The 13,657-nt window shown below is 46.4% G+C and overlaps 1 long non-coding RNA gene across 6 annotated transcripts in view; it reads right to left on the bottom strand.

Moving 5' to 3' along the window:
* LOC139245861 (uncharacterized) overlaps window positions 1-13,657 on the bottom strand; it is a 33,897-nt gene that overhangs the window by 2,571 nt on the left and 17,669 nt on the right. For all 6 annotated transcript variants that reach the window (XR_011590137.1, XR_011590139.1, XR_011590136.1 and 3 more), the window contains 2 exons: window positions 9,727-9,890; window positions 6,296-6,419 (listed from right to left, as the gene is read on the bottom strand). This is a non-coding gene — a long non-coding RNA (uncharacterized lncRNA). The remainder of the gene's footprint in view (window positions 1-6,295; window positions 6,420-9,726; window positions 9,891-13,657) is intronic.

Genomic DNA, 13,657 nt, shown 5'->3' on the forward strand with positions numbered 1-13,657 from the left:
CAGCACATGTCCCATCTCCCGGAGGACCCTCACACAACACAAGTCCCATCTCCCGGAGGACCCTCACACAGCACATGTCCCATCTCCCGGAGGATCCTCACACAGCACATGTCCTATCTCCCGGAGGACCCTCACACAGCACATGTCCCATCTCCCGGAGGGGCTCACACAGCACATGTCCTATCTCCCGGAGGATCCTCACACAGCACATGTCCTATCTCCCGGAGGACCCTCACACAGCACATGTCCCATCTCCCGGATGATCCTCATACAGCACATGTCCCATCTCCTGGAGGACCCTCACACAGCACATGTCCCATCTCCCGGAGGATCCTCACACAGCACATGTCCCATCTCCCGGAGGACCCTCACACAGCACATGTCCCATCTCCCGGAGGGGCTCACACAGCACATGTCCTATCTCCTGGAGGATCCTCACACAGCACATGTCCTATCTCCCGGAGGACCCTCACACAGCACATGTCCCATCTCCCGGATGATCCTCATACAGCACATGTCCCATCTCCTGGAGGACCCTCACACAGCACATGTCCCATCTCCCGGAGGATCCTCACACAGCACATGTCCCATCTCCCGGAGGACCCTCACACAACACAAGTCCCATCTCCCGGAGGAGCTCACACAGCACATGTCCCATCTCCCGGAGGACCCTCACACAGCACATGTCCCATCTCCCGGAGGACCCTCGCACAACACATTTCCCATCTCTCGGAGGGGCTCACACAGCACATGTCCCATCTCCCGGAGAACCCTCACACAGCACATGTCCCATGTCCCGGAGGACCTTCGGCTGGCTACTCTATGTATTTTTAAGTTCTTACTTTTTTTCTAAAGCAATATTCTTATCTATGTTAATGTTACTGAGGAAAACTAGTGTTATTAAATTCTAATATTTTTGCATGATCTTCAAGGGTGAAGACTCATCAAAGTGCTGGTTAATATTTCCGCCATACTCAGTGAGTCCTTTGTAACCGGTCCTTGAACACCCTTCAGTGGCCCAACACAGTCTTTGATAGTTCTCTGACTCTTTACACAAATAAAAAAGGCTCTTCCCATGACTGCCACAGTTGGCTACAATTCTTTTTTCCAAATAACCTTTTTGCTGATCGAATAGCCGCTTCCGTTTTCTTTGTATTCAACGCTATTTATTTGTGTGTTAAATTTCTTTAATTTATAGAGACATTTCTGTTTACATGTTATTTGTCTTTGCACAGAGCCAGTCAGCCACCTTGGCTTTTTCTTACCACATTTCCATCTTTAGATTTTGGCTACGTTAGTTTTCCACATTTTAATTCTGAAATACGTTCCATTTGTATTCAACATCGGTCACATCACCACCGAGTCGGGTTGGCCAATTTACCTGTTGCAAGTCCTCTGCCATTTTGGAGAAGTTTGCCCTTCTGAAATGCGGTGCGAGTTGCAGGTTCTCAGTCACTTTGGTTCTCCTGGCCAATTGGGACCCTACAATGTGATTACTGTTGCCCAGATGTTCCCCCACACGGAGACCTGATAGGAGGTCAGGCTCACTACTAAACACCACATCCAATATATAATTTTCCCAAGTTACTTCATTAACATGTTGAGTCAGGAAACATTCCTGTATATTTTCAATAAATAAGAACAGAAGAAATAGGAGCAGGAGTAGGCCATAAGGCCTCTTGAACCTGCTCCTCCGTTCAATAAGATCATGGCTGATCCGATCATGGACTCAGCTCCACTTCCCTGCCCGCTCCCCATAACCCCTTAACCCCTTATCGTTTAAATAAATTTAAGACAGAAATAGACAGTTTCTTAATGTCCTAACTTCCACAGCTCTCTGAGGCAACGAATTCCACAGATTCACAACCGTTTGAGAGCAGAAATTTCTCGTCATCTCAGTTCTAAATGGGCGGCCCCTTATTCTAACATCAAGCCATCTAGTTATAGTCTCCCCCATCAGTGGAAACATCTTCTCTGCATCCACCTTGTCCAGTCCTGTCATAATCTTATATGTTTCCAGAAGATCAAATCTCATTCATAGAACCATAGAAAATCGGTGCAGGAGTAGGCCATTCGGCCCTTCGAGCCTGCACCACCCTTCAATCAGATCATGGCTGATCACTCCCTCAGTACCCCTTTCCTGCTTTCTCTCCATACCCCTTGATCCCTTTAGCCGTAAGGGCCATATCTAACTCCCTCTTGAATATATCCAATGAACTGGCATCAATAACTGTCTGTGGCAGGGAATTCCACAGGTTAACAACTCACTGAGTGAAGAAGTTTCTCCTCATCTCAGTCCTAAATGGCCTACCCCTTATCCTAAGACTTTGTCCCCTGGTTCTGGACTTCCCCAACATAGTGAACATTCTATCCTGTCCTGTCAGAATCTTTTATGTTTCTATGAGATCCCCTCTCATCCTTCTAAATTCCAATTTATAAAGGCCCAGGTTATCCAGTCTCTCCTCATATGTCAGTCCTGCCATCCCGGCAATCAGTCTGGTGAATCTTCGTTGCACTCCCACAATAGCAAGCACACCCTTCCTCAGATTAGGAGACCAAAGCTGAACACAATATTCCAGGTGAGACCTCACCAAGAGCCTGTATAACTGCAGTAAGACCTCCCTGCTCCTATACTCAAATCCCCTAGCTATGAAGGCCAACATACCATTTGCCTCCTTCACCGCCTGCTGAACGTGCATGCCAACTTTCAATGACTGATGAAACATGACACCCAGGTCTCGTTGCACCTCCCCTTTTGCTAATCTGCCACCATTCAAATAATATTCTGTCTTCGCGTTTTTGCCCCCAAAGTGGATAACCTCACATTTATCCACATTATAATGCATCTGCCATGCATTTGCCCACTCACCTAACCTGTTCAAGTCAACCTGCAGTCTTTTAGCGTCCCCTTCACCGCTCACACTGCCACCCACTTTAGTGTCATCTGCAAACTTGGAGATATTACACTCAATTCCTTCATCCAAATCATTGATGTATGTTGTAAAGAGCTGGGGTCCCAGCACGGAGCCCTGCGGCACTCCACAGGTCACTGCCTTCCATTTAGAAAAGGACCCATTTATCCCAACTCTCTGCTTCCTGTCTGCCAACCAGTTCTCTATCCACGTCAGTATATTACCCCCAATACTATGTGCTTTGATTTTGCACAGCAATCTCTTGTGTGGGACCTTGTCAAAAGCCTTTTGAAAGTCCAAATACATGACTTCCACTGATTCTCCCTTGTCCACTCTACTAGTTACATCCTCAACAAATTGCAGAAGATTTGTCAAGCATGATTTCCCCTTCATAAATCCATGGTGACTTGGACTGATCCTGTCACTGCGTTCCACATGCGCTTCTATTTCATCTTTAATAATTGATTCCAGCAATTTCCCCACTACTGATGTCAGGCTAACCAGTCTAGAATTACCCACTTTCCCTCTCCCTCCCTTTTTAAAAAGTGATGTTACGTTAGCTACCCTCCAGTCTATAGGAACTGATCCAGAGTTGATAGACTGTTGGAAAATGATCACCAATGAATCTACTATTTCTAGGGCCACTTCCTTACACTCTGGGTTGCAGACTATCAGGCCCCGGGGATTTATCGGACTTCAATCCCATCAATTTCCCTAACACAATGTCCAACCTAATATGGATATCCTTCAGTTCCTCCTTCTCACTCGGCACTCTGTCCCCTAGTACTTCCAGAAGGTTATTTGTGTCTTCCTTCGTGAAGACAGAACCGAAGTATTTGTTCAATTGGTTTGCCATTTCTTTGTTCCTCATTATAAATTCACCTGAGTCCGACTGCAAGGGACCTACGTGTGTCTTCACTAATCTTTTTCTCTTCACATATCTATATAAGCTTTTGCAGTCAGTTTTTATGTTCCCGGCAAGATTATTCTCATACTCAATTTCCCCCCTCTTAATAATACCCTTTGTCCTCCTCTGCTGAATTCAAAATTTCTCCCAGTCCTTAGGTTTGCTGCTTTTTCTGGCCAATTTATAAGCCGCTTTCTTAGATTTAACACTATCCTTAATTTCCTTTGTTAGCCACGGTTGAGCCACCTTCCCAGTTTTATTTTTACTCCAGACAGGGATGTACAATTGCTGAAGTTCATCCAGTGATCTTCAAATGTTTGCCATTGCCGATCCACCGTCAAACCTTTAAGTAACATTTGCCAGTGTATTTGAGCCAATTCACGCATCAAACCATCGAAGTTACCTTTCCTTAAGTTCAGGACCTTAGTTTCTGAATTAAGTGTGTCACTCTCCATCATAATAAAGAATTCTACCATGTTATGGTCACTCTTCCCCAAGGGGCCTCGCCCAACAAGATTGCTAATTAGTCCCTTCTCATTACAAATCACCCAGTCGAGGATGGTCAGCTCCCGAGTTGGTTCCTCGACATATTGGTCTAGAAAACTATCCCGAATACACTCCAGGAAATCCTCCTCCACCGCATTACTACCAGTTTGGTTAGCCCAATCTATATGTAGATTAATGTCGCCCATGATAACTGCTGTACCTTTATTGCATGCATCCCTAATTTCTTGTTTGATGCTGTCCCCAACCTCACTACTATGGTTTGGTGGTCTGTACACAACTCCCTGTACCATTTTCTGCCTTTTGGTATTCCGTAGCCCCACCCATACCGATTCCACATCATTGAAGCAAATGTCCTTTCTTACGATTGCATTAATTTCCTCTTTACCTAACAATGCCACCCTGCCTCCTTTTCCTTTCTGTCTACCCTTCCTAAATGTTGAATGCCCCTGGATGTTGAGTTCCAAGCCTTGGTCACCCTGGAGCCATGTCTCCGCGATGCCAATTACATCATACCAGTTAGTTGCTATCTGCATAGTTAATTCGTCCCCCTTATTCCGAATACTCCTCGCATTGAGGCACAGAGCCTTCAGGCTTGTCTTTCTTACACACTTTGCCCCTTAGAATTTTGCTGTATTGTGGCCCTTTTTTCCTTAGGTTTCTCTGCCCTCCACTTTTACTTTTCTTCTTTCTATCTATTTTTTGCATCTGCCCCCATTCTACTTCTCTCTGTCTCCCTGCATAGGTTCCCATCCCCCTGCCATAGTAGTTTACCTCCACCCCAACAGCACGAGCAAACACTTCCCCTATGACATTGGTTTCATCCCTGCCCAGGTAAAAACCGTCCAGTTTGCACTGGTCCCACCTCCTCCAGAACCGGTTCCAATGAACCAGGAATTTGAATCCCTCCCTTTTGTACCACTCCTCAAGCCACGTATTCATCTGAGCTATCTAGAGAATCCTACTCTGACTAGCACATGGCACTGGTAGCAAGCCTGAGATTACTACTTTTGAGGGAGCATTATTCTGTATTTAATCCATGTTGTACCTGCCCTGGGAGTGTTTGATGGGACAGTGTAGAGGGAGCTTTATTCTGTATCTAACCCGTGCTGTACCTGCCTGGGAGTGTTTGATGGGACAGTGTAGAGGGAGCATTATTCTGTATCTAACACGTGCTGTATCTGCCCTGGGAATGTTTGATGGGACAGTGTAGAGGGAGCTTTATTCTGTATCTAACCCATGTTGTATCTGTACTGGGAGTATTTGATGGGTTAGTGTAGAGGGAGCCTTACTATGTTTGTAAACCATGTGGTAAGTGTCCTGAGATTGTTTAATGGGACATTGTAGAGGGAGCTTCACTCAGCATGTAACCTCTGCTGTATGTGTTTGGGAATGTTTGATGGGACAGTGTAGAGGGAGCTTTACTCTGTATCTAACCCTTGCTGTACCTGTCCTGGGAATTGGACAGTGCAGAGGGAGCTTTACTCTGTATCCAACCCATGCTGTGTTGCCCCTGTGAGTGTTTAGTGGGAGAGTGCAGAAGGAGCTTTCCTCTTAGTCCAACGCGTGACTTACATGCCTGAGTGTTTGATGGGGCAGTATAGAGGGAGCTTTACTCTGTATCTAACCCAGGCTGCAACTCCCCTGGAGTTGATTGGTTTGACAGCATTGAGTGAGCTTTACCCTATATCTAACCCGTTCTGTACCTGCCTGGGAGTGTTTGATGGGACATTGTAGAGGGAGCTTTACTCTGTATCTAACCCTTGCTGTACCTGCTTTGGGAGTGTTTGATGGGACAGTAAGAGGGAGCTTTACTCTGTATCTAACCCGTGCTGTACTTGCTCTGGGAGTGTTTCATGGGACAGTGTAGAGGGAGTTTTACTCCATATATAACCCGTGCAGTAGCTGCTCTGGGAGTGTTTGATGAGACAGTGTAGAGGGAGTTTTACTCCATATATAACCCGTGCTGTACCTTCTCTGGGAGTGGTGAAGTGAACCGAGCTGTGTCCATTCTCATTCTTGTTGAAGATGTTGGATCTTTCCCCTGTTTGGACCTTCAGCCATGGCGGTGACAGGCATTCCCAGGTTCTGATGCTCTATAATAAATATATTAATAGGAGGGTTAGAGGGAAATATTAAAATGGGAAGGAGGACATTGCCATGATACCCAGTCCCTCCTCCCCCACCGGTACAACAGCGGTTAGCTCTGGGATCGAGCATTTCCCAGTGTTACAATCAACTCTTCACATCAGGTGTGACACAGAACGCTGCCCAGTAAAACCAGTGAGTCCCACTGATCTCCACAACCCAGTTCCAGACGGGCTCCCGTCGGCCGAGAGTCCGCACTGGGAGCACCCATTGGTGAGATTTACTCACAATGCAGGCACAAACCATTATACCCAAGGTAGGGAATATTCAGCAGGGAAATGTGGAGCGGGTGATAATTGATGAATTAAATGCTCCTACATTCAGTTTTACTTGGTCTGGCATAAGAGCATAAAAAATAGGAGGAGTAGGCCATCTGGACCCTCAAGCCTGCTCCGCCATTTAATGGTGGTATTGTATTATTTTTATTCACAGATGTGTGTTTAATATTTTTGAGTTGGGATATTAAATTATGCCATTTTATGACTATTATATCTATCCACGTACACAACATATAGCTGGGTGTAATTCCTCTGGTCTCGATGGGCAGTGATATTGTCCGTGTGTTCAGGGAGATGTGAACTGGTTGCTGCTTCTATTTTATATTGACCATATCTCATGGTGTCAGCACCTGACTAATGAACTCCACTGGGCAAGCCACATTGTTCACATGCCTGACACAAGACTCCCAAAGCAAGTGCTCTACTCGGAACTCCTTCACGGCAAACGAGCCCAAGGTGGACGGAGGAAACGTTTCAAGGACACCCTCAAAGCGTCCTTGATGAAATGCAACATTACCATCGACACCTGGGAGTCCCTGGCCAAAGACCACCCTAAGTGGAGGAAGTGCATCCGGGAGGTCGTTGAGCACCTCGAGTCTCGTTGCTAAGAGCATGCAGAAATCAAGCTCAGGTAGCAGAAGGAGCGTGTGGCAAACCCGTCCCACCCACCCCCTTCCCTCAACCACTGTCTGTCCCACCTGTGACAGAGATTGTGGTTCTCGTATTGGACTCACTTTTAGAGTGAAGCAAGTTTTCCTCGATTCTGACGGACTACCTGCGATGATGAAGAATGAGCACTTTAGGGGGTGCGGACATTTCCCTCTGTCCCACTGATAACATAATGTAGAATGAATTGTGTACCTTCAGTCAGGGGATATATAACATTGATTTGTTTCATTATCTTTAAGTGTTTTACAATCTCAAAACACCATAAATATATCATTGGTAGAGTTAGCTGATGTTTTACTATCACAATTCTCCACTTGTGCGTGTGCAGACACACGCTCATGCACGTTAACTCTCAGCATCCTTTCCTTTCCCCACTGTGGAAATGCAAGCGATTCAGTCTCGGATACGGAATTTCTCCAAACAGGTGTTGAAGTTATTCTCTGGCATTAATTTGTGAGGAGTTAGGAAATGAGCAACAGGGTTTTGGATGAGTGCAAGTTTACGGAGGGTGTAAGAAGGGAGGCCGGCCAGGAGAATGATGGAATATTCAAGTCTCGAGGTAGCAAAGGATGAGATAAGGTTTTCAGCAATAGATGGTTCACCTGCTGTTGTTCCTCAGTCTGGAACCCCTGTTCACATCCAGCTGCAGACCTTTTTTTATCACTCCATCATTTACCCGAGATCTAATTATGCGAGACAGAAAATTAGATAAATATTGATAAAGTGACGTGGATTGGGACTCCCTCTGGCCTTTTTCCCCAGTCCATCCCCAGGACCACTGTGTATCTGAGTCAATGGGACTCTCTCTGACCTTTCTCCCCAGTCTATCCCCAGGACCAGTGATGATCTGAGACAATAGGACTCTCTCTGACATTTCTCCCCAGTCTATTCCCAGGACCAGAGTTTATCTGAGTCAATGGGACTCTCTCTGACCTTTCTCCCCAGTCTATCCCCCGGACCAATGTGTATCAGAGTCAATGAGACTCTCTCTGATCTTTCTCCCCAGACTCCCAGGACCAGTATGTATCTGAGTCAATGGGACTCTCTCTGACCTTTCTCCCCAGTCTATCCCCAGGACCAGTGTTTATCTGAGTCAATGGGACTCTCTCTGACCTTTCTCCCCAGACCCCCAGGACCAGAGTGTATCTGAGTCAATGGGACTCTCTCTGACCTTTCTCCCCAGACCACCAGGACCAGAGTGTATCTGAGTCAATGGGACTCTCTCTGACCTTTCTCCCCAGACCCCCAGGACCAGAGTGTATCTGAGTCAATGGGACTCTCTCTGACCTTTCTCCCCAGTCTATCCCCCGGACCAGTGTGTATCTGAGTCAATGGGACTCTCTCTGACCTTTCTCCCCAGACCCCCAGGACCAGAGTGTATCTGAGTCAATGGGACTCTCTCTGACCTTTCTCCCCAGTCTATCCCCCGGACCAATGTGTATCAGAGTCAATGAGACTCTCTCTGATCTTTCTCCCCAGACTCCCAGGACCAGTGTGTATCTGAGTCAATGGGACTCTCTCTGATCTTTCTCCCCAGTCTATCCCCAGGACCAGAGTGTATCTGAGTCAATGAGACTCTCTCTGACCTTTCTTCCCAGTCTATCCCCAGGACCAGTGTGTATCGGTGTCAATGGGACTCTCTGACCTTTCTCCCCAGTCTATCCCCAGGACCAGTGTTTATCTGAGTCAATGGGACTCATTCTGAACTTACTCCCCAGTCTATCCCCAGGATCAGTGTTTATCTGAGTCAATGGGACTCTCTCTGATCTTTCTCCCCAGTCTATCCCCAGGACCAGTGTGTATCTGAGTCAATGGGACTCTCTCTGACCTTTCTCCCCAGTCCCCCAGTACCAGTGTGTATCTGAGTCAATGGGACTCTCTCTGACCTTTCTCCCCAGTCTATCCCCAGGACCAGTGTTTATCTGAGTCAATGGGACTCATTCTGACCTTTCTCCCCATTCTATCCCCAGGACCAGTGTTTATCTGAGTCAATGAGACTCATTCTGACCTTTCTCCCCAGTCTATCCCCAGGACCAGTGTTTATCTGAGTCAATGGGACTCATTCTGACCTTTCTCCCCATTCTATCCCCAGGACCAGTGTGTATCTGAGTCAATGGTACTCTCTGAACTTTCTCCACAGTCCCCCAGGACCAGTGTGTATCTGAGTCAATGGGACTCTCTCTGACCTTTCTCCCCAGTCTATCCCCAGGACCAGTGTTTATCTGAGTCAATGGGACTCTCTCTGACCTTTCGCCATTGTCCATCCCCAGGACCAGTCTGTATCTGAATCCATGGGACTCTCTCTTACCTTTCGCCCGTATCGATGGATGAAAGTTCTTTGAATCGATAGTTTTCTCTGTTTGGTGCTATCAAAATCCTGGGCTGGTTCACCTGGTGTTGTTCCTCAGTCTACAATCCCTGTTAGGTCCACAGCTGGAATTTTCTCAAGCACTCCTACATTCACCGGGATATCTAATCAGGACAGAAAATGAGAACAATATTATCGGGGTGAAATAGAGTGCGATGTTAACCTACCTTGTAGTTACTGGTCGAAACAAAACATTCAAGTAAAAATAATTCCATATTCCGCGATTAGAGACTCCTCATATACTGGACGTGCATTTTCCAGGAGTAGGTCACATATTGAAGTTGGAAACATAGAAAATAGGTGCAGGAGCAGGCCATTCAGCCGTACTAGCCTGCACCGCCATTCAATAAGATCATGGCTGATCATTCAACCTCAGTATCCCATCCCTGCCTTCTCTCCATACCCCTTGATCCCTTGAGCCCTAAAGGCCACATCTAATTCCCTTTTGAATATATTTAGTGAACTGGCCTCAACAACTTTCTGTGGTAGAGAATTCCACAGGTTCACCACTCTCTGAGTGAAGATGTTTCTCTTCATCTTGGTCCTAACTGGCTTACCCCTTATCCTTAGACTATGTCCTCTGGTTCTGGACTTCCCCAACATCGGGAACATTCTTCCTGAATCTACCCTGTCCAATCGCATCAGAATTGTTTATGTTTCTATGAGATCGCCTCTCATTCTTCAAAATTCCAGTGAGGATAAGCCTAGCCGATCCCGTCTTTCATTCATATTTCAATCCTGCCATCCCCGGACTCAGTTTGATGAACCTTCGCTGCACTCCCTCAATAGCAAGAATATCCTTCCTCAGATTAGGAGAGTAAAATTGCACACAATATTCCAGGTGTGGCTTCACCAAGGCCCTGTACAACTGCAGTAAGACTGTCCTGCTCCTATACTCAAATCCTCTCGCTATGAAGGCCAGCATGCTTTCTCCGCTATCTACAATCACTGCCCATTCCTTTATATTCCTGGCTGAAGCCCATCCAGGACACACCCGCCCCGTCTCCACCTGTCTGTCTGTCCCTCGTGTTTTGCTTTCTCTCAGTGACACCTCAGGCAAAGAGAGAGCTGAGAGACTATATATTCAGCTCAGACACTCAGCAACTTCCCTGGAGCGTTGGCCAGCTTTAATGACATTGATTAACATGGGCTTTCTCCCTCCCACTGTCTGGGGCTCTCTCTGTGTCCGGAGAGACAACAATGGACATCCAATTCGCTCTCAATTCCTGTCTGAGAGGGACAGCCCACCGTGTGTGAGGTCAGGGCCCCGCCCACACAATGCGAGGGACATGGCCCCGCCCACCGTGTGTGAGGTCAGGGCCCCGCCCACCGTGTGTGAGGTAAGGGCCCAACCCACACAGCCCCTGAGCCCAGCAGCGGGAATGCTGCAATGTGAGAGAATAAAGAGAGAAGGTGCTGGGAACAGTCAGCCTGAGAGCTCAGGTAGTGTGTGTGGGGGGAGAGAGAGAGAATGGAGCTGAAGGAAGATCATTGTCATTGGCCTGACATTCAGGGTCACGGGGCTTTACCTGCTGCTGGGGACAGTGCAGCTGAAAGATTGAGTGACAATATACAGCAGTGTTTCCAGCCACAACATGTTAATGCAGTAACTAGGGAAAACCTGAGATTGGATCTGGTGTTTAATAGTGAGCCTGACCTCGGATCAGGCCTCCGTGTGGGGAACATCTGGGCAATACTGATCACATTATACCTTCCCGATTGGCCGGGAGAACCAAAGGGACTGAGAACCTGCGACACGGACCGCATTTCAGTGCAATCTTCTCCAAACTGGCAGAGGACTGTAACAGGTAAATTGGACAACCCTCCTCGGTGGTGATGTGACCGATGTTGGATATCAATGGAAAGGTTTTAAAAACAAGTTTAAAAATGTGGTAAACAAACGTGGTCAAAATTAAAAGACAGAAATATGGTAAGAAAAAGCCGAGGTGGCCGACTGGCTCTGTACAAAGATGTAAACAGAAAAGTTTCCATAAATTAAATAATTTTACCGTAAATAAATAGGGTGAATACAAGGAACAACTAAAGAAAACGAAGGCTGCTATTTGATCAGCAAAAAGGCTCTGGGAATAAAAGGATTGTATTCAACTGGCCGTCATGGGCAGAGCTTTTTCAGTTATGTGGAGAGTCCGAGAACTATCAAAGTCTATATTGATCCACTGAAGGGTATTCAAGGACAGGTTACACAGGACTCACTGAGTATGGCGGGAATATTAGTGAGTACTGTGCATCAGTCTTCACCCTTTAACATCATGCTCAAATATTAGAATTTAATAATGATACTAGTTTTTTCAGTAACATTAACTTAGATAAACATGTTGTTTTAGAAAACATTCAGAACTTAAAAAGAGATAGAGCAGCAGGGCCGGAGTATATACATCTGAGGGTCCTCCGGGAGATGGGACATGTGCTGTGTGAGGGTCCTCCGGGAGATGGGACATGTGCTGTGTGAGGGTCCACGGGGAGATGGGACATGTGCTGTGTGAGCCCCTCCGGGAGATGGGACATGTGCTGTGTGAACCCCTCTGGGAGATGGAAGATGGGACATGTGCTGTGTGATGGTCCTCCGGGAGATGGGGACATGTGCTGTGTGAGGGTTATCTGCGAGATGGGACACGTGCTGTGAAAACCCCTCCGGGAGATGGGACTTGTGTTGTGCGAGCCCCTGACATGTATGTTTAATAGCTCATTCTGAAATAGTTCCGACAGATTGGAAGGAGTCTAATGAAGTCCCCATTTTAATAAAAATGTGACAAGGCAGACCCGGGTTACCAGAGGCCCATAAGGTTAACATCAGTAATAGGTAAGATGCTTGAAAGAATCATAACGGATGCACTATATGAATACTTGGATAGGGAGGGACATATTAGGAACTACACAACCCATTATAAAGAGTTCATGTCTCCATACTCTAATTGTACTTTTTGAAGAAGTTACAAAGTTGGTGGATGAGGGAAGCCCAGTAGACATTGTCTGCTTCGATTTCCAAAACCCTTTTGACAAGGTGCCACAAAAGAGGCTTCTCTATAAGATAGGAGCCTCTGGTGGTGATAATATATTGAGCTGCATACAGAACTGGCCGGCAGGATGTAGGTAAAGAGCAGTTATAGATGGATTTGGATCTGTTTGGTACCGGTCACCAGTGGTGTCCAGCAGGGATCAGTGTTGGGACCATTTCATTTTACTATTTGTATTTATGATCTGGATTTTGGGGTTGGGGGCACAATTTGCAAATTTTGAAATGATACCAAGATCTGTGCGAGTGCTCGAACTGTAGAAGAGGCTCGTCTGATTCAGGCAGATCTTAATGTGTTGGGACACTGGCCTCATGACTGGAAAATGATGTATAACTTAGATAAGTTCAGTGTTATGCATGTGGGCAGGGCAAATGCTCAACATTCATACACCCTCCAGGGAAAGGCATTAAAGATGGTGGAGAGAGAACGAGATTTAGACATTCTAGTCAATACATCCTTAAAGGTACACGAGCAATGCAGTGTAGTGACAGTTAGAGCAAATAAGGTGTTGGGGTGTATCCATAGGACAATTCAGTATAAGACGAGGAGTACTGTTTTGTCCTTATACAAGACCTTAGTCAGGCCACACTTGGAATACTGTGTCCAGTTTTGGTCTCCTATCATGGTGGGTGATATTGAGGTTCTGGAAAGGGCCACGAGACTAATTCCAAGTCTAAAGCATCTTAGTAACCAAGATAGGTTAAAAGAGTTGGGACTCTTTACCTTAGAGTAGTGCAGAATTAGGGCAATATGATTGAGGTTTATAAGATAATGAAGGTGAAAGAGATTGTTCCAGCTGACTGTTTGTTTATGTCAATTAAATAGGTTAGGCAGCA

This window comes from Pristiophorus japonicus, unplaced genomic scaffold (genome assembly GCF_044704955.1).
Source record: "Pristiophorus japonicus isolate sPriJap1 unplaced genomic scaffold, sPriJap1.hap1 HAP1_SCAFFOLD_244, whole genome shotgun sequence".
NCBI lineage: Eukaryota > Metazoa > Chordata > Chondrichthyes > Pristiophoridae > Pristiophorus > Pristiophorus japonicus.